The sequence below is a fragment of the Malus sylvestris genome, chromosome 11 (assembly GCF_916048215.2).
Source record: "Malus sylvestris chromosome 11, drMalSylv7.2, whole genome shotgun sequence".
Classification (NCBI taxonomy): Eukaryota; Viridiplantae; Streptophyta; class Magnoliopsida; order Rosales; family Rosaceae; genus Malus; species Malus sylvestris.
The window spans coordinates 20956630-20979366 of NC_062270.1; the positions used below are offsets into that span (position 1 = coordinate 20956630).

The following is a 22737-nucleotide window of genomic DNA, read 5'->3' on the forward strand; positions in this document are numbered from 1 at the left end:
TTAGCGATTCCAAAGTCTCCCTTCGTTGAATGCTTGGGTTGCCTCCCAAGAAGCGCTTGATTTAACGTCTTTAGCCGGACGCATCTTTCCTTTAAATTTCCCTCGGCTCCATTTGAACCTAAAATCAAAGAAAGAAAAATAAATCAAATATCAAAAGTAAAATATACAAACACCAATATAAACATAAACAAAAATAAAAATAAAGGGATTAGCAAAGTTACTAATCCCCGGCAACGGCGCCAAAATTTGATGCGAAAATTACTCGACACACAAATTAAACCCTCTTTTTGACAATTGTAGTATAGATGTAAGTAGGGTATCGTTCTAGGCCGGGGATTAGGAGGGATTGCTAATCTATTCTAAATTAATTTAAAAATATTAAACAAGACTCAAGGACACAAAACTAGGCTAAAAACTCTAATAACTTGAAACACACTTAAAATGACTCAAAATAATGAAAACAATTAAATTAAACACTAGGAACTGAAATGGATGGAAATTAAATTAAAAGACTAACAATAAAGAAAACTAAATAAATAATATAATTTAATAATGGATGGGTGTTTGGTTTTGATGAAAAGTAAATTAAACTTAATTAAATTACAGAATTGACAAAACCATGAAATTAAAATGAAAGGATAAATGACGGACTAGCTAGAGGGTTCTTCTCCACACATGACACATATGCAACCTAAATTGATTTTCAGTTGTTCTTTCAATAAATTGTAAATCTCAATACTCCAGATTAACCGTGAACAGCACTTTTTTAATCTTCAAGTTTTCCTTAAGTTATTGAATTGGACGGAAAAACGCATACAACAATTCAAAACATTCTTCAAAAGTCCCCTACGTGAAAAGCACAATAGTGATACAATCAAAGATCATTAAACTTTGTGAAAACTATAAGCATTGACGAGGCATTCGTAACTATGAAAAGCATGATACTCTTGCCAAGAATTTACTTAACGTGATTGTGACTAGCAACCTTTACTACTTGTGAAAATAAGTTCATAACGATTAGGTGAAATTCACTTATATTCTAGCATCAAATTCATGCATGTAAATTAAGCGTGCACTCTCAACCAACATACACAAATCAGTTTTTATACGAACGGATAAGTAAATTGAAATCACAACTTATGAAATCACAACCGAAGGTAATCAATTCATATTACAAATATATTCATGGTTTCGAATTAACCTCTAGCCAAAATAAGTTTAATTACACATTATTAAAAATAGAAATAAAAGAGAAGTTTGGAAAAATTAAACCGAAAGAGAGAGTGCTTCAGTGTTCTGTCTGTCCCTGCGCACTGCTTCTGCTCTGCTGCCGCGCCTCTGACCTGCCCTCTGACTTCCGTCAGTCTCTCCTATCTCTCTCCCCTTTCGATTCCTCTCTCTAACCTTATTCTTCCGTCTGACCTTCTGTTTCTTTTTTTTTTCTTTTTTTCCGCACAGTTTTCTGTGCTCTCTCTCTCTCCCCACGCCTTCTTCCACGCTGCCAAAGGCAGCTTCTATCTCTCTGCCCTGCCTTCCAATCCCGTGCCTTCCTCTATTTCTATTTTTCTGCGCCTGTTTTCTGACCTCTCTCCCCTCACTGCTCTCTGCGAGCTGCCCAAAGGGCAGCGCCCTTCTCCCGCGCCTCCTCTCTCCTCGCTCTCCTCTCTATCTTATTATTTTATTTCCCACTTTTTCAAGTCTTCTCTGTCTCCCGCCTCTATCCCTTTCACGCCTTGGATTCTCCTTTTTCTTCTTCTTTCGTATATCTTTCTTTGGATCCCTCCTTTCCTGATTATTTCTCCCCCGTATGCCTTTGCTTTCCATACTTTTATTCCCCTTTTTTTTTTTTTCTTCTTCTCCATCCGTTCCTTTCTTTTCTTCTACAAAACAAAACCATCATGATGATGTTTCAAACATCATCATGACTTATCATTATTATATTTTCTTTTTAATTTAATTTAAAAGCTGATCTACACAGACAGTTTTGACGAATTCATTACATAAAATTTCACTTGTTCTATTTTTATTTTCTTTGCATAACAAATCCTATAAACACAAAAATAACGTAAATAGCTCAAAAATATAAGGAACTAACCAAGAAAAGACGAGTGAATTTAAAGTAAAAATATATATAAATATGATCCGATCAAGCGAAACAATAGTGAATAAGGCATTCAAAGCTCTTTGGTTGAAAATGCTAGAGCTGCACTTATCTTCGCTCCATTCTTTCCTAGGCTTAAGTTTAGATATAGTCACAGAAGACTCTCCTTCACCTTTAGTTTCTTCAGTTGTCAAAGGTTGCCAGCCTTCTTCAACCGCTAGCCACACCTTGTCATCAAGTACCCAAAGAAAAGATTTCATCTTTGCCTTCCATGCAGCATAGTTGTCACCCTCAAAGTGTGGTGGATGGGAAATCGATCAATAGCACGACTTATCCTAGCAGTCCTATAGATATCACTAATTATGTCTAGTGACCCGCTTTGGTGCCAATTAAAAGTTCTAGGATAGATACTAGTTTAACCTAAAGGGGGTGAATAGGTTTCAACTTAAAATCTAATTCAAATTATGGTCTAAATTATACAGTTATGCAAATTAAATCCTACACAATAATATTTAACATAAATATTGACACGCCTCGACCCTAATGTCCCTATATACCAGGGTAGGCATGTGCTGGCCGACACTTTAGGGTGACGAAGCCATTTTAAACATGCATACAAATAAAATACTTAATTAGAAAGAAATATGCCAATGCGGAAACATGTCCAGAGCATACAACTAATCAAGAATAATGTGAAAGAATTATTATAAAAAGATACAAACAAAGGAATGGGTCCTACACAGAGAATACTTCAAGAACATCGTAAAACATAATTCGATAAATCATAAATAATGCATAAAAGCAATTTTAATAATCATAAATGTAAAAATCCGTAAATCATATCATAAAACATAATCAATTCATGAAATATGAAATGCATGCAAGCCTAATGTTTTATAAAAACATGCAATTTAACAAGGGGTTCGCTCACATATATTCCATTGCCGGGGAGCCTCTCGAACTAGGGAGGACGGGTCACTTCCAACGGATTTGGGAAAACGGACAACATATTCGGATTCGGCATGTCGAAAAACCTAAGGAGGGACCTTGAGTTCCCCAACGTGCCACCACAGGGCGCAACCTAGGAGGCCACACGCCATAACATGCATTGATATGGATCACTTGAAAAGCCGTCAGAAAAATCTCTGACGCCTCCATGGATGGTGGAGCACATCACCTCTTGCGAAGGCGCATACACTCCACACGCGGGCTAGGAAAGTCCCCTAGGCACACCCACGGACAGCCTACTTGCTGACCATGGAAGCTGGGTATTGGGTCAGGGTCGGATTTGGGTTAAGATCGAGTTAGGGTTAATGGGCCAAGGGTTTTGGTTACATGGCCCAAAAGTTTGGGCTAGGTTATTGGACTGGGCTTGGTTATTGGGTTGGGCCTGATTATGGGTTTTAGATCTAGTTGGCCAGATTTTGGAAAAATGGTCGGGAAACTCCTGAGCTCCAATTAGGTTCAAATCTCAACTAAAATTAGAAACCCAATATATCAAACTGAAGCTCGAGAGACAAGGAATTAAAATATACCTTTGGTTTTCTCGGCTGTGGCCGAAGTTGGCTAGAAAAGGGCTCGAAAGCCGCCGGATTCTTCGCCAGAAACTGAGTTCTTTACTCTCGCTGTTTCTGTGCAATTTCGTCATTCAAATTACATAACCTAGGTCAGAATTAAACCACAAGGACAAAATGAAGGGATTTCAAGTATCCCAAGGCTTACCCTAATCGGGAAAACAAGGAATCTCGCCGGAGTTCCTCATCCGCATTGTGGCTCGGTGCTTCGTGCATCTCCGTTCAAGTTTCGAGGATGCAGGAGAGGGCTAGAGAAGGGTGGTTGGTTTGTGGTGCTCGCCGGAAAGAATGGCGAGAAGGTGGTCTGTGGGTGTGCTTGGGGGAGGAAGAAATGACAGAGAGATGAGGGAGAGGATTCGAGAGGGTCCGAGAGATTGGGGGAAGGTAGGACAAGAGGAAGAAGAGTGGGGTGTGGGCCCCATGTGACAGAAAATTATAAAATAATAAAATATCCAACCTTAATATCTAGAATAATGAATTGACTACTTTACCCCTCAACTTCGTAATTCTGTAAAATGTTCATCGTAAGTCCGAATTCGATTCTACTTAGGCCCACACGTCTGTAACACTGAGTACTACAAGAATACACCAAGGAAACAAATCTTACGTGACACAACAAGGCCGTCAACAAAAGTTAATGTGTAAGGAAGGTTGCTCGGGCCTTTGCTGATTCTAAGGACAATACATAGCCTTATGCCCCATTTGACCACAAGTATAGCATCCACTACTGCCTCGCCTACACTCCCCAAAGTGCCGATTATTACACCTACGACATAAAGGTGCACCTGTGCCACCAGAATATCTTTGCCTCTGAAAACGAGGACCTCCAGAAAATCTACCACCTCTCCTCTGACTAGTGGAACCCCAAGTCCCACTGGAAGAACTAGAACTAGCTCCACCTCTCTTAAAGCTCTAAGTCTTGTGAGGTCCCAAAGATGATTGACCTTTACCTTTATCATATTTCTTCTGATTTCCATCCTTTTCTTCCTCTTCACTCTCACTAGGCATATTCTCTGAATCTTCAATTCTCAATAGGAAGTTGTGGTTGCCATAGACCGCCACTTCTTTCCAGTACCCAACCTAAAATGACGAAGTATCTCAATTGGATTAGCAGCAACCTCCGGGTGACCGTGAGATAAATTAGTAAACCTCCTGTAGTACTCATTAGCTGTCATCTTTCCCTATTTTAGGTGCATGAATTCTTGCTTCTTGCAATCTATATATTCTGGAGGAAAGAATCTCTTTTGAAATAATTGCTTAAAAACTTCCCAATCAGCAGCTTCCTCTGGTGATAACTAATAAGACTCCTGTCTCCACCAGGATGCAAGCTGCTCACCTAAAAACCATGTAGTTGTCTCAACCCACCTATTCTCCGGAAGATATCCTGGTTTATGCATCAAACAGAAAGTCTTCTCAAGATGATTAATCCATTTCTCTACTCCTTTAGACCCTTCATTACCCATGAAATGATTCAACTTAAAATTATACACAGTTTCCGGGGGAGTCCTCTGGGGAGGGTGAAATGATGACTGAATAGCATTAGATATAGCTTCCCCTAATTGAGCTATATTAGGGAAACCAAACTAATATGAATGACGTAGCTCTCTACGAGGCGGCATAGTTCTGACAGAAGACACCTATATAATTAGAACATTCATCAGATATGCAGGACTGCAAAACTTAGGCTCTGATACCAAACTGACACACCCCGACCTAGATCGAGGCATGCTGGCCGTCACGTGAGGGTGACGTAGTCATGTTCATAGTGCGAAAGCAATAATAATATAAGGAATGCGAATAAACAAAAAAATACCAAACCAACTAGAGCATTAGATAAGATAAGGTGCAAGTGCAATATAAAATGTGATTACACAACCAGAGCATAAGTAGCCTAAGTGGAGTCCAGCAAGACGAATACTAATTATACAACACCTAAAGGTGATCCTACATTGGTGATAATCTGTTAGAGCTGCGGTGAATTCCTCATAAACCACCAACAAGCACTCCTAACTAGAACCTGGAGGGGTGCAAAACAGAAAGTGTGAGTGGGCAAAAACAAGCTTTTCAAAACCATTTCATTTATCAAAAGTTCTAACCCCTCGCCGTGAAACCTGTATAATTTCCCAGAAAATAGAATATATATACGTATCTCAAAACCATGCACATAAAATGATATTCATAAGTATGCCAGGCCAAATATCTCAAAATAACAGAAGAAGTAACTCAGGTGAAATAACTCATGAGAAATAACATATCAGCCGGATCCACCTAAAGTGGTCTGTATGGCTGAATCTATAGCTCAACAAGTATGCATGCATACGAGTCGGAACCATCTATAGTGGTCTGTACGACAGGACTAGGTGTAAATAAATATGCTCTAGTGCTACGATCACGTGAAGACTGTGCGAATAATCGCGGGTCACCTACGAGTCAGAATCGCCTATAGTGGTCTGTATGACAGGACTGTGCTCCTAACTTGGATCCAAGGTGAGCGTATGGTGGAAGAGGTGAACATCACGTGAAGGACTGTGCCCTAACCATAGGCGGGAGCACTAACACCGAGGTGGAGGTTTATGAGCTCTCAACACATCTCACATAATCATCAATTCACATAAACAATCTACAACTCACCTGGTACTTACCTGAGCATCCACAACGTCAAATTAGATTTATGCATACTATATTAAATCATAGTCTAAGCATAATTCAATAGGCATGGCATTTCAAGGCATACTTTCATTTAAACACATTTTTTTAGGAAAAATACCAAGTATATAAGTATATACTGAAAACCAAAAGCCCACTCACTAATATGTGGAAGGGTTGTAGCCCCCGAGTCTCGCTTGATTACGCTCGTCATCAGGATATGTTGATGTGGTAAAAACTAACACACAAATTAAACCCTATTAAGATAGTTGTAGTATGTGAAAGTAGGGATCGTTCTAGGCTGGGGGTTAATTAGGGATGCTAATCAATGCAAATTAAACTTAAAAACTGAAACTAGACTCAAACAACTCAAAACAGGCTAAATTGACTCAAATAACACAAAACTAAATCAAATTGACTCAAAACAATACTAGAATGTAATTTGGACGAAAATTGAACTAGGAAGACTCAAAACACTAAAAAGAACCCAGTTTGGACAGATTCTAACCTAAAGACATGAAATATAAAGGGGAATTGATTTTTGATGAATTTGAAGTAAAAACAAACAGATTTCAGACTCTAAATAACTTTGAACGAAATTGGTGATTTAAAGGGGTGAATGGCTAGCTAGAGGGCCCTTCTCCACACATGACACATATGCATCCAAATCGATTTCAAGTTATTCTTCCAATAAACCATGAATGACAATGCCCCAAATTAATTATGAGAAGCACAAATTAACTTTCAGATTTTCCTAAATTCATTGAATTGGACTCAGCGACGCAACCAAATTATTCTTATCAAGTTCCCTATATGAACAACATGATAGAGATACATATCATTAAGTTCCACGAAAATCATAAGCATTGACAAGGCATTCGTAACTATGAATTACATGATACTCCTACCAAGAATTCACTTAACACAATCATGACTAGTGACTATTACTACTTGTGAATATAAGTTCATAACGATTAGGTGAAATTCCCTTATATCCTAGCATCAAATTCATGCATACAAACTAAGTAGGCCTCCTTAATCAACACACAAGAACAAGTTATCAATCAAACAGATAAGTAAATTGCATTCACGATTTATGAAATCATAACTGGATGTAATCAATTCATATCACATATATGTTCATGGCTTTGAATTCACCTCTAACTAAATCGAAATTAGTTCCACATGGGTGCAATTAAACAAAAACAATCTAATTTAAACATTGAACTAAAACTAAGGATATAACACACCTAGGAACGTTCCAGCAATCAAAAGCCTTGAATGGCAGGCACGGCTCCAAGGGTCTCCTCTCTTTCCTTCCTTGCAAAGCTGAGCACAATTGTATTTTTCTCATGTTTTGGCTCTTGTGTTTGTGGTGCGCGAAATTGTGGTGATAAATATGTATTTATAGGCCTAGGGTTTGCACAATTTCTGAAGGAAAAAGGATTGCACAATCCTAGGAGGAAAAGGACTAGGGAATTCGGCACAAAGCTTCTAGAAAAGAAGGGATTAAATTCGTCAGATTTCTAGGCGAAAAAGGGATTAGGTTATTTGCATTGTTTCAGGGCTTCTAGAATAAGATATTAGGTATTCTAATGTGATAAGGAGTCCCCCTTGCAGCTGGAATTAAGATAGAATAGGATTAGGATAGGATAAGATAAGATAAGGTTAGTTTGGATAATGTTGGATAAGATAAGGTTGGTTAAGATAATGTTCCTTCCTTTTAGCTAATTCCTTATCTTCTTTGTCTTGACTTTATTTTCTTCATCTCATCAACACATTCCTAGCCTCTTGAACTCCAAAAACGTCCATCCACCTTGCTTCATACATGTGCTATCCATTCTTGGCCCAAAACTGCTCCAAATTGCACTTTCTTGCCAACTTTGTCATTTGAACCTGAAAACACACGAAAACAGCTTAAAACACTCTAATAAGTAGAAACTAGCTATGAAAATGCAAGAAAACAAACTAACTAAGTCGTATAAATATGCTCCTATCATAGGTCTCACCTATATGCGAAACAACTATATAAACGTTATTTTAAAGCACATACACAAAACTAGGTAATAACTTCTCATACATTGCTCAATTGGTGTGTTTGAATATACTCTACTCAACTCCACGAACAACCTCATAATTTTAGAAAAATTTTCGATCACCCACGCGCCCTAACACGAGGGCCAAGGCACCTGCCTGGCACACCAAACGGAATCCCTAATTGCGTTAGGGAATATTCCATCAAAAATCAGCATATACCATTATATATACTTAACGCCGTTAGCATATTTCGTCAACTTTGATGGAATATTCTCCTCCTTCAACCTTGGTTTGCCAGATTCTGGTGCCGGTGACCACTACGATTGCCGGATTCTGGGAAATTTTTAAATCTTAATATCTCAACCAATTCTCAACAAAAATTCATGAAATTTATACCAAAATGAAGCTTAGGACTAGAGGAACACATCCTTACCACTTTTAGGTCCTAAATCCAATGAAATCTCGTCGGAAAAATTCGAGGAAACCGGTTGCAACTATAAAAACCCTAGTGTTCCTATGTCAAAACCACTCCAAAATGATCCAACGAGCTAAAAAAGCAAGAATAATACCTTCTTAGGTCTCGAAACAACCTAAAACCTTCGCGATCACGTCGGAGGAATTTCCATTCCTTATCGGAGCTCGGGTAACTCAGGTTCTACAAGTCCTCACCTCCAACCAAGGGTATAGATCGACTCCTGAGCTTGCAAGGAGTCCAAAGATAGCATTCACTACCTCGATCCGTGCCTGAAAGGGTTGGTTCATGAGTTGATCGTACAATTGTACTGAAAATGGAAGAAATCCGAGAGGGAAGGAGAGAGAGGGTCTAAGGGTTAGTGTGTGTGTGTGAAAATGTGTGGTCCAGGTCTAGGCAACCAAATAAAACAAATAAAACTTAAAATCTAATTAGGTCCAAGAGCTAAGGAAGAAAATGAATTGATCCAAAACCTTAGCCCATTCACACACACATAACTCAACACTCAAGGGTATAAAAGTCATTTCACACTATCGACAATATATTTCGAGACGGGCTATCATGGCCTGCCTTCACATCAAAACGTAAAATAGACTCCTTAAATGTAAACGCAGCTTTGCACCCCCTATAATTTAGAGTTAAAGCGCGGTGCATTTGTGTACATTCGAAGAGAGCTTATTGTCGATGCAAGTCCACGTGTCGCCTCTAGGATTTTTGGGATTATTTTTAGCTCCACACTTACCATGGCAGAAGGCACAAAAAAGTGTTCAGGACACCCTTTCGCTTGTTAACTTAATATTTGATTGGTTGAGGGTTTTTGATCTCATCATATAAGCATGTATTTTAATTACATTAAAACAATTTGGTCCTATTACAACTTTTGGTCCATGTGATTGATTTAGTGGCATATGATACTCCCACTATGCTTGTAAAATGGTTTTAAAGTAAGAGTATAGGGTTCTATGAACATTAGGTTTGCATTCTTTGATGGATAGTTGCCTTAGGGCCTTAGGATGACTATGAACCTTCAATTCGATCCAACACCAAGCCTAGTGTTGGATCTCCGTTTAGGGATGGTGATTGATTTTAGTTACGCATTTAATCATATCAAGGCGCATTTTCCTACTGGGCGTTGGACCCAACGACTCCAATTTCATGCATATCATATAAAACATAAGAAGAGTACATTACCAAAATCTAATTTACACATTCCCATGGTTCAAACAAATTTGAGAGATGGCCTATCACATAGCTCAATTATCGTAGGCTTAGGTTCATAATCACCCTTTTTTTTATTTAATTAACACTTTAACTAGCTAAACTACAATGCAACAATGTCATTTGTTTTTTGCATCCACAAAATTGATTTAAATGGAGCTAAATGAAATGAAAATCCAATTCTCGTTAAAGAGACAAAATTGTTTTGTTCTCAACCTAATTTGGGCCAAAATGCAACAACCTCAATAATTGGGCTATTATGCTAAACACAAACTTCTGGGGTCACTTTGTAAAAATACAAAAGTCTACTACTTCATGTAATTACAACTAGAACCCAAAACTTTCTACAATTACAAAAACTTCATTAAAAGAGCAAAACAATTTGTCCTTTAGTGATTTTGGGCCTTTACGTAAAATCGTAAACTTTTGGGTCAAAATGCAAATACACAAAAGTATCAAAACTTTAATTGCACAAAAATCTTAAAAGTACCCCCATTAAGGGGTGGCTAGTATTGGTGAGTAGTGATGGTGTGTGTGAGTTGATTTGTGCGTTTGAAAAAGTGATTGGTATAGTGTGAATAGTAAAATTGATTAGTATGGGTTTGATAGGAAAGTACAAATCATGCATGTACCCCAACCATGACTAACAAAAATTTTAAATAAACAACCAAACACTTTTGAATCAAAACAACAAACATTTTGTTCTTGGTATGAACATCGAGAACAAAGTAAGAACATTGAAGAACATCCATGAAAACCCATAAGAGCTTCATGAATGTTTTCACTCAATAAAAAAGAGGGTTAACATATGGGTACTTAGGGGTTCCTAATGTTACTCTAAAACTCTTTTAACAAGACAAACATGAACCCAAAATCCATCCATGGATTTGGCAGAATTTCCCCATACACATGGTACCAAATTTTAGCTCCAAAATTCATGGTTAAATGAACTACATCTACAACTTTTGAGATGACAAATTTTCAAACAAAATCTACATTCAAAGAAGCAAGAACATGCTTGTAACCATTACAACATTCAAACCCAAAAGGGTTCACCAACTACTAGACCTAGGCTCTTGATACCACTTGAAGGAAAATATTTGATTTTACTAAGTTCATTTGAGCAACATCTACACATGCAATTGTCAATTAAAGGAGGAATCATGCTTGTATGTACTCAAATCAAAACTTTACCCATTAAATTCAAAGCCTAGTACTTGTGGTGAACCAAGATTCAACTCAAATCAAAGAGAAAGGAGTTGATATTTCTTATACCTTTCTACTATCCAATGTGAAAGTGAAGGTAATGATCAGGAACCAATGTGGGAATTAAAAATGAGGCTGAAAGTGAAAGTGAAGGATATGATTAGGAAGATGAGGTAAGTGATTCTCATAAAAGATTGGGTTTGGGAGCACTTCAAACTGTATTAGGTTTGAAGAGGTAAAACTTAGATCTAAATGTACCTATTGCCCAAAAGATAAGAAACTTTGGTGACTATACGGCATATCTAATTGTAAATGGGACGTACGACATGAGAGCACATCTTAAAAGACAAAGTAAATATTATCCCACAAACATGAAGAAAAAAAAAATTTCCTTACGGGAATAAGAAGGGGGTAAAAACTTTGTTGCTAGGGTGTTTAAACAATATGATTGTTTGCAAGCATGTGTAGAGATAATTATTATTGATGAGAAACCCTTTAGTACCATTGATAAAATGGGGTTCAAAAGGTTTTGTAGTGTTGCAATTCCATTTTTTTGTGTGCCTTCTAGGAGGACTCTTGTTAGAACTTTTCTTACAATGTATGACAAATCCAAGGCTAATTTGAAAAAAAAATTGAATGCACACCAAATTTCTCTTATCACTAACACTTGCAGAAGCACTCAAAGCATGAATTATATGGTCTTTACCGCACACTTTATTAATGATGTATGGAATATGCACAAGAGGATCATTAATTATTGTGTTATTCCTAACAACTTCGAAACCATAATAACTAAGTTGATTGAAACTCGTTTATTGGAATGCGGCATAGGTAAAGTACTCACCATCACAGTGGACAATGCTTCTGCAAAAAAAGTTGCACTTGATTAACTTAGGTCGAAGATGAATAGGTGGAAGAATTCACAAGCCATTTTGAGTGAGGAGTATTTACATATGAGATGTATCGCTCACATAACCAACTGAATTGTGCGTCAAGGGATGAAGAGGCTAACCAAGGGTGTTTTAACCATAAGAAGTTGTGCGACGTTTATAAAGAGCTCTCCACAAAGATTATTAGAGTATTTCAACAAGTCGTGCATATGGAGAAATTAACAAGCAAATCAAGGTGGAATTCAACATTTATTATGTTGGAAGTAGCCATAAAGTTTAAGAAGGCCTATCATAGGATTGTTGATGCAGATCAGTTGGCCAACGCATTTAATGAATCATTGGAATAAAATGAATTACTATAACTAATCAGAATAACTTAATAACAGCCATTAGTAGCTCCTTGATGTGGTAAAAACTAACACACAAATTAAACCCTCTTTTAGATAATTAGAGTATGTGTAAGTAGGGATCGTTCAAGGCCGGGGATTAGGAGGGATGCTAATCTACACTAACTTGACTCAAAAACTGAAAACTCAACTCAAATACACAAAACTAAGCTAAACTAACTCCAAACAACACAAAACAAACAAATTGACTCAAAACAGGAACTAAAGGGTGATTTGGACGAATTTTAAACTTAACTTGACTCAAAATACCAACAGGGGGCAGGTTTGAATGAAATTTAAAACTAAAACTAAGTGATAGGAGCATATTTATGCAACTTAGTTAGCTTGTTTTCTTGCATTTTCATAGCGAGTTTGTGTTTATTATAGTGATTTAAGATATTTTCGTGTGTTTGTAGGTCTAATTGGCAAAGTTGGCAAGAAAGTGCATTTTGAAGCATTTTAGAGCACTTTTGGGCTGAATTGGATTGCATGCATATGGAGCACAAGGAATGGATGTTTTTGAAGATCAAATGAAGCAAGGAATGTGCTAAAGAGATGGAGAAATTAATTCAAGACTTGGAAGATGAATAATTAGCTGCAAGGGGACCTAAAACCCTTGTAGAAGGCCTATATCTTCCCTTATAGAAGCCTTAGAAAGGTGGTGCCCCAAACCCTTCTAGAAGTTCCAATTTCTGCCAGAAAACATGTTCTTTCTAGAAGCCTACAAAAGTGGCACCCCAACCCCTTCTAGAAACCCTAAAAATATGCCAGAAACCCTAGTTATTTTCCGCCTTGGATTGGGCCAAGCCTTGTGCCGCTAAACTGATAAGAGCATATTTATGCGACTTAGTTAGCTTGTTCCTGTGCATTTATGTTGTTATTCCTTAGTTATTTTAGTGTTTAAAGTCATTTTCGTGCAATTTCAGGTTTATATGGCTAATGTGGCAAAGAAGTGCATTTGGAGCCTTTTGGGAGCAAAATTGGGTTTGGAATGGATGACACAAGCTTGGAGCTAAAGGAATGGGTGAAATTGAAGACCTAAAGATGTGAGGATTCCTAATTGAAAGAGGATTCCTAGAAGAATGGGGATTCCTACTTGAAGTAGGAAAGTTAAGCCAAGGTTTCCTATTTTGGTTTGACCTTTCCTAATCCTAAATGGCCCTAAGTTCCTGCAACATTGAAGGTTCCTATGCATTGAGGACACAAACCAAAGGTTCCTTGGACCATTCAAGGCCTTGCCGCAGGTTCTAACCCTTTCCTTTTTCCCTAAACCTTTGTCGTGGCCTTCCTTGTCTTTTTCTCTTCCTTGCCGTGCAAGGAAGAGCCTTTCTTTCCTATTTCCTGCACCAAATTACATTCCCTTTTAATAAAAAGCCTTGCCGCACCTACATTCCCTTTTCCTTAGGATTATGATTTTAATTCCTATTTCCCTTTAAGTTTTGGTTTAATTTCTGTTACCTAAATTGTTTTCCTAGCCTTAAACACCCTAAAGTCTTTAAATAAACACCCTAGCTGCATTCTCTAGGGATCATTCACCACTCTACATAATCAACCATGTCCATACACATCTAGCCGTAACCCCATTCACCTTAAAACACATTCCTGAACCCTAAACACATCTCATACACTCCATCCACCTTTGTGCCACAGCAAGAAGAAAGAAGGAAAGACTCTTGGATGTTCGAGCTGGATTGTTGGAGCATTCTAGGTGTAATTCGTTCTATATTTTCAATGTTTAATTTCTTTTCCTTTCGTTTTGCTGTAAACATGAGTGGCTAAACCCCTACTTAGCTAGGGGGAATTTCGAAACCATGACTATACTTGCAATATGATTTGATTACATCCAATTGTGATTTGATAAGTTGTGAATGCAATTCAATTAACTGTTTTCTTTAAAACTGATTCTTGTATGTTGATTAAGGATGCATACTTAGTTCTCATGCATGAATTTGATGCTAGAATATAAATGAATTTCACCTAATCGTTCCAAATTTATATTCAAGAGTAGTGAAGGTTGCTAGTCACAATCGCGTTAATTGAATTCTTGGCAAATGTAGCATGCATTCATAGTTACAAATGTCTCGTCAACACTTATGATTTTCATGGAACGTAATGATCTCTGATTGTATCTCTATTATGCATTCATGTAGGGGACTTTTGTAGAATGATTTGGGTTGTCACGTTCATTCATCCAATCCAATAAGTAAAGGAAAATCTGAGGGTTAATTAGTGCATCACTGTTAATCTGGGGTGTTGAAAAGCAATTGGAAATCGATTGGAAATCAATTCATGTGCAAGTGTGTCATGTGCGGAGAAAGACCTTCTACCTAGCCCATCATCCATCTAATTCAACCAAATTCGTCCAAAATCTGTCTTAAGTTTTAGTTACTTGTTTTAATTTTAAATTCGTCCAAAACCAAATCCCCCTTTACTTTAGAGTGTCTAATTAGTTAGAATCTGTTTTAGTTTGTGTTTTAAGTGTTTTGAGTCAAGTTTAATTCAATTTTCGTCCTAACTCATTCCTAGTGTTTAGTTTGAGTCTATTTAGTTGTTTCAAGCTGTTTTGAGTCATTCTAGTTAGTTTTGAGTCTTTTCAGTTTGTGTTGAGTTCTTTGAGTCTAGTTAAGTGTTTTAAAGCCTAGTTTTATATATTTGAGTCAGTTTAGAGTGTTTAGCAATCCCTTCTAATCCCCAGTCCAGAACGATCCTTACTTACATCTTACTACAATTGTCAAAAAGAAGGTTTAATTTCTGTGCTTATATATTTTCACATCAAAAACCCTAGCCTTTTCCCATCAGAATTTGTGAAAACCCTAGCCTATAAATATATGTTTTCAGCCACAATTTCAGATTACCACCCCCATATAATTCTAAAACACATTCAGCCACATAACCCACATCATTCTACAAGCTTTGCCGCAACTTTGGGAGAAGAAGAGAAGCTTGCCGTGGTTTCCATTGGAGCAAGGACCTTGTGCGCAAGTCACCTGCAAGCATTGGAGTTCTAAGAGTTCTTTCTTCCCTCGTTTTAGTTTCAATGTTTATTTCAGTTTGCTTTTCAATTGTTATGAACATGTGTAACTAAGATTTTCATAGTTAGAGGTGAATTCGAAGCCATGGACATATGTTTAATATGAATTGATTACTTTCAGTTTTTGTTTCGTAAAACATGAATGTGATTTACTTATCTGTTTGATTGAGAACTTATTCTTGTGTGTTGATTAAGAATGCATACTTAGTTTGCATACATGAATCTGATGCTAAATTATAAGGGACTTTCACCTAATCGTTAGGAACTTATAATTAAAAGTAGTGAAGATTGCTAGTCACAATCGTGTTCAGTAGATTCTTGGCTGGAGTATCATGAAGTTCATAGTTACGATAGCCTTGTCAATGCTTATGATTTCCATGGAACTTAAGGATCTTTGAATGTATCTCTATTATGCTGTTCATATAGGGAACTTGAGAAGAATAATTTGGTTGTGATGCGTATCCCGTCTAATTCAATGGATTTAGGGAAATCTGAGAGTTAATTTGTGCTTTCACGATTCATTTGGGGCATGTCATTCATGGTTTAAAGAAACAATACTGGAAATCGATTTATGCCACAAAACACATTGTTTCTAGGATCCCTACAAAAGTGGCGCCTATTCCCTTCTAGAAGGTTTTTGCCTTGCCTTGCACTCAACTCCCTTTCCCTCCAATTTTTGCCGCACCTCTTCTCACCCAATTCCCTATGGATTCTGATTTAATTAGCCTTTTTCCTTATGGATTTAGGTTATGCAAATCCTTTTAAGAAATTAATTGGGCCAAACTTTTTTCCTGGTGGATTTAAACCTTTGTGCCGCACCCTAGGGCCCTAATTCTCTATTTATGCTTATTTCTAACCCTAGTTTGATTCTCCCTAGGGTTTGCTGTGCCTATATATACTTATTTTCAGCCAATTTTCATTCACCACCCCTATATAATTCTAAAACCCTCTTAGCCGCAATCCACACCATTCTACAAACCTTTGCTGCAACTTTGGAGAATAATGAGCCTTTGCCGTGCATTCCATTGGAGCAAGGACCTTGTGCGCAAGCCATCTGCAACCATTGGAGTTCTAAGAGTTCTTTCTTCCCTTGTCTTAGTTTTAATGTTTATTTCAGTTTGCTTTTCAATTGCTATGAACATGTGTAACTAAGTTTTTCTTAGTTAGAGGTGAATTCAAAGCCATGGACATATGTTTAATATGAATTGATTACCTTCAGTTATTGTTTCGTAAAACTTGAATGTGATTTACTTATCTGTTTGATTGATAACTTATTCTTGTGTGTTGATTAAGGATGCATACTTAGTTTGCGTACATGAATCTGATGCTAAATTATAAGGGACTTTCACCTAATCGTTAGGAACTTATAATTAAAAGTAGTGGAGATTGCTAGTCATAATCGTGTTAAGTAGATTCTTGGCTGGAGTATCATGCAGTTCATAGTTATGATAGCCTTGTTAATGCTTATGATTTCCATGGAACTTAATGATCTTTGAATGTATCTCTATCATGTTGTTCATATAGAGAACTTGAGAAGAATAATTTGGTTGAGATGCGTTGTCCATTCAATTCAATGAATTTAGGGAAATCTGAGAGTTAATTAGTGCATTTACGATTAATTTGGGGCATTGTCATTCATGGTTTAAAGAAACAATACTGGAAATTGATTTATGTTGCATATGAGAAGGACCCTCTAACTAGCCTATTTCACCATTCAATTCACCTGATTTCGTACCTAGTTTGATTTAGTTTTGCAATCTGTTCAATTTAATTAATTTTGTCCAAATCAATCCCCATTTAATTAAGTGTGTTAGATTAGTTAGAAAAGTGTTGAAATATGTCCAATTTAGTGTTTTGAGTCTTAGTAGTCTTAAATTCGTCCAATTAACTCCCTAGAGTCAGTTTTGAGTCAATTTCACTTATTTGTGTTGTTTTGAGTAGTTTGAGTCAGTTTTAAGTCTTAAGTGTTTAGTTTTGTGTTTCTAAGTCTAGTTTTGTGTTTTTGAGTCATATTTGTGTTGATTAGCAGCCCTAGTTAATCCCCGGTTTAGAATGATCCCTACCTGCTTAATACTACAATTACATGTTTAATAGGGTTTAATTTGAGTGTTAGTTAAATTTCACATCATTAAGTAACTTGCAGAAAACAAACTAATTGGTATGAAATTGGGGTGAATGAAGGGGGTGAAAGACTAGCTAGAGGATTCTTCTCCACACATGAACCATATGCATACAAATCAATTTCTAGTTATTATTCCTATAAACCATGAATGCCAATGCCCCAAATTAATCGTGAAATGCACAAATTAACTCTCAGATTTTCCTAAGTTCATTGAATTGGACTTAGCGACGCAATCAAATTATTCTTATCAAGTTCCCTATATGAACAACATGATAGAGATACATATCAAATATTATTAAGTTCTATGAAAATCATAAGCATTGACAAGACATTCATAACTATGAACTGCATGATACTCTTGCCAGGAACTTACTTAACACAATCATGACTAGTGATTTTTACTACTTGTGAATATAAGTTCATAACAATTAGGTGAAATTCCCTTATATTCTAGCATCAAATCCCTGCATGCAAACTAAGTAGGCCTCCTTGATCAACACACAAGAATAAGTTATCAATCAAACAGATAAGTAAATTACGTTCACGATTTATGAAACAATAACTGGATGTAAACAATTCATATCACACATATGTTCATGGCTTTGAATTCACCTCTAGCTAAAACGGAATTAGTTCCACATGTCTATCATAACTGAAAACCAAATTAAAACAAACATTCCAGCAATCCAAAGGCATTGGATAGCAGACACGGCACCAAGCTATCCTTCCTTGCAAGATACGACATTGCAGGGAAATAATGAGATTTAAGTGGGATTTCTAGTGACTAGCATGCATATACAAATCAAAATTTATATACATTAGCAACGGAAGCATGTTATCATATAATATCAAAGCTATAGTCATGCAAATCCCCTTCAAGAAGCATAGGTTCATATATGAGGCATCTAAGAAAATATTGAAGAACAAAGCGAAGGTATAGTTTTGTACCTCTTGATCTAGACTTGAGACCAAGGATGGACCACCTCCAAGCTCTTTGTTCTTGGAACTCCTTGAGTCTAGCCTCCCTCCTAGCTTCCTCCACCTTGAAAGATTTAGAGCTCCTTTCTCTTTTAGTCTCCAAAGTAGAAGACCTCTAAAGATCCACACCCACTAATGTAGTGAGATGGATAATGGAATAACCAAAGGGAGAGATGATGATTAGCTAAATCCCCTTTGGTGGCCGGCTTTGTGTGAGTGCAGAGAGAGAGAGATGTTTTTCTTCTTTTGTGAAAAGAACACACAAAACCCTAATGAAACTATTTCACTAAACTTCCTTTATAAATGTCTAAGAAGTGAGTCAACAACTTGACTCTCTCTCTCTCTCTTCAATGGCCGGCCCCTTTTGTGTTGTTTGGGCTTTGGGCTTTTATCATTTCAAGTCATCCTATGCTTAAATAAAAGTCCAATGGGTTTGGGCTTAATGGGCCCAAATGAACCGAACTTTTTCTTTAAGTCCAAAACGATCTTTCATCGCTTCTATGATTTCTTTAGACTTTCTAATTAATCATAACACTTAATTAATCCAATTAATTTATTCCATCATCCTTTAGTTGTCTCACTACAAGAGTGTTTCGGTGTACAATCATTTTAGGTTCTAATTAACAAGGCAGTGAGGTGATTGGCACCAATCCAATTGATTTGTATTAATCCAATCACCTAGTGAATTAAAACCTACTTTCAATTCTCCTTCTTCTTTGATGACTACTTATTTAATCATCTAGAAGAACCCACAAGCCATGAGTGACATCTAACCATATATCATGGCTACCCAAGCTAATGAAGAATTTGTTCGGAGAACCTATTCAGTTGGAATTACAATGTAATTCGATCCTTCTCTAATACAATACTCACAATCATATTACTAGGGTATGGATATTTAATGTCAAACCCTTAATGTGATTATATAAAGTTATATGATTCTATTGAGTCGTACAGGAACGCTTTCCATCATTACGCTCGATACTTTGGCCGAAGATTCCTGAATCATATCTTAGAGTATTCATCCTCTCATAACGAGGATTAGAGATCCCTTGTTGATCATTCACATGCCTCTAGGAATAAATCACTGACCCTAACAATGCATAAAACACATCCAAGATGAGATGTGATCACGTCTCATTATCAAATGATTAGCAACGTATCCCCAAGACAACTATGATGTCTCAGGTCAAAGGATTAGTTACATTATTCCAACCAGTAGAGTCACTTGCTTGACATGTGAGTAGACCTCCATGCAAGTACTCTCGTTTGATTGTGTTCAGTGAACTTATTCCCATAATGAGCACCTACATACTTGTCTTAGTGTCACTACACGAATGGCATGAGACTTTCCATCCTTCCCATTAAAAGGGGACATAGTATGTACTAGTCTATGTATTGTCAGTGTCCCTCCGACAATCCTATGACCAGGAACCTTTTTGGACATCATGGTTATGTGAAGAAGGTCTCTGCAGTCTAACATCATTAGATTACTTCTTCCATCGATCAATTGTCCATAGATTCACTCTTTAGGACGTATATCGTTTATTGAGATAGTCCTAATGAGTGACTTTCCCTTTTAATGTATTAGAGTTTTTCCATACATATAGACATTGTGCTGAAAGGTTTCTTCCAAAGATTGACTTTCAGGGCATATCTCCAACAGGCACTATGTTTTTATTCTCTGAAAATCAAGCTCTTGTGTGTGGTGCTCCATTTATGCGGCACCTTTGATTGTATTTATAGGCTGAGGGCATAGCATAAAAGTTATTTGGGAGAAGGATTTGACACCCCAATCCCATAAGGAAAAGGCTAATTATATGGCAGAAATCAAGGAGGATAAGGACTAGAATAATCGGCAGGTTCCTAAAAGAAAGGATAAGGGCCTATGCGGCACCTTTTAAGGAAAAGGGTGTGGCTTCTAGAACCAGGTTTTTAGATGTCCTAATCTGAATAATTCCCCCTTGCAGCTGGAATTTAGGTAACATAGGATTAGGATGAGGTAAGATAAGATAAAGTTAGTTTGGATAATGTTTGGATAAGGTTTTGGATATTGTTCCTTCCTTTTAGCTGATTCCTCATCTTCTATGTCTTGAATTAATTTCTCCATCTCTTTAGCACATTCCTAGCCTCTTTTGAACTTCAAAAACGTCCATCCACCTCGCTCCATGCATGTGTTATCCATTTTAAGCCCAAAACTTCTCTAAAACGCTTCAAAATGCCCTTCCTTACCAACTTTACCATTTATACCTATAAACACACGAAAATAGCTTAAAACACTATAATAAATAGAAATTAACTTACTAAATGCAAAGAAACAAGCTAACTAAGTCGCATAATTATGCTCCTATCACTCCTAATAATAGCCAAGGCGTTTTGGACGTTTTTTGGCTGATTAGATTACTTGGTTTATGTAGTTTTCAGGTTTAGGTGTTTTTATATTTATTGCCTTTTTAATTTCTGAATGTATGTTACAAAATGGTTATAAAAACTATTTCTTTCTGTAAGATGGGGGAGTTGAATGTTTTTGTTGGTGAATGAAATATTCAGAGAGATTTTGATAGGAGTGATGTGAGAATTACTTGACACACAAATTAAACCCTCTTTTTGACAATTGTAGTATAGATGTAAGTAGGGTATCGTTCTAGGCCGGGGATTAGGAGGGATTGCTAATCTATTCTAAATTAATTTAAAAATATTAAACAAGACTCAAGGACACAAAACTAGGCTAAAAACTCTAATAACTCGAAACACACTTAGAATGACTCAAAATAATGAAAACAATCAAATTAGACACTAGGAACTGAAATGGACGGAAACTGAATTAAAAGACTAACAACAATGAAAACTAACTAAAAAATATAATTTAATAATGGAAGGGGTTTGGTTTTGACGAGAAGTAAATTAAACTTAAATAAATTACAGAATTGACAAAAGCATGAAATTAAGGTGAAAGGATAAGTGATAGACTAGCTAGAGGGTTCTTCTCCACACATGACACATATGCAACCTAAATTGATTTTCAGTTGTTCTTTCAATAAATTGTGAATGACAATGTTCCAAGTTAATTAGGTCCGCTTAAATTAACTCTTAGATTTCCCTAGATTCATTGGATTGAATGGAATACGCATTACAACCAAATTATTCCTCATCAAAGTCCCTAACTATGGAATACGCATGATAGAGACATTCAACAAAGATCATTAAGTTCAACGGAAATCATAAACATTGACTAGACATTCATAACTATGGAATACGCATGTTAATCCAGCCTAGAATTTACTTAACGTGATTGTGACTAGCAACCTTCACTACTTATGAATATAAGTTCATAACGATTAGGTGAAATTCACTTATATTCTAGCATCAAATTCATGCATGTAAATTAAGCATGCATTCTTAATCGACATACAAAAATAAGTTATCAATCAAGCAGTTAAGCAAATTAAATCACAACTTATAAATCACAACTGAAGGTAATCAATTCATATTACAAATATATTCATGGCTTCGAATTAACCTCTAGCCAAGTAGGGGATTAGTTCCTCATACTTGCAATTAAACAAAAACAATTGATATTAAACATAGAAAAACAAAGTAGAATACACCTAGAATGCTCCAACAACTCCAATGGAATGGCTAGCACAACTCCAAGCACTCCTCCTTCTTTGCAAGCCTTGGAACTAATGTAAATGTGTATGAATTTCTGTGTGTTTTCAATGAGGTTGCTGCCATGGTATTTATAGGAAAAGGATGGACTTGTTTAACACAAAATTCTGGTGGAATTGAGTAGGTGAGCAAGGCAAAGAGTGGGAATTGTTGGTGGGTTAGGTATTGAGTCATCCATTCACATGTCATGGTGAGTTAAGCATTGCATCATCCACTCACATGTCATGGTGATTTAAGCATTGCATCATCCACTCGCATGTCATGGTGATTTAAGCATTGCATCATCACTCAAATTTCTGGTGAAAGTGAATCAATGCCCACGGCATTGAAGAATTTCTTGGTTTTGAATGAAGTTTTGGTCAATCCTTCTAGAAATTTATCCCTTCTTGCAACTTGTATTTGTTTCA

At 36.7% G+C, this 22737-nt stretch overlaps 1 long non-coding RNA gene across 1 annotated transcript; it reads right to left on the reverse strand.

The window, feature by feature from the left end:
- Nucleotides 1-523: 523 nt before the first annotated feature.
- Nucleotides 524-22138, reverse strand: LOC126589358 (uncharacterized). Its single transcript, XR_007611824.1, has 2 exons — nucleotides 21968-22138; nucleotides 524-985 (listed from the first exon to the last, which is right to left on the reverse strand). It is a non-coding gene; the product is annotated as an uncharacterized LOC126589358 (long non-coding RNA).
- Between the last annotated feature and the right edge of the window lie 599 nt (nucleotides 22139-22737).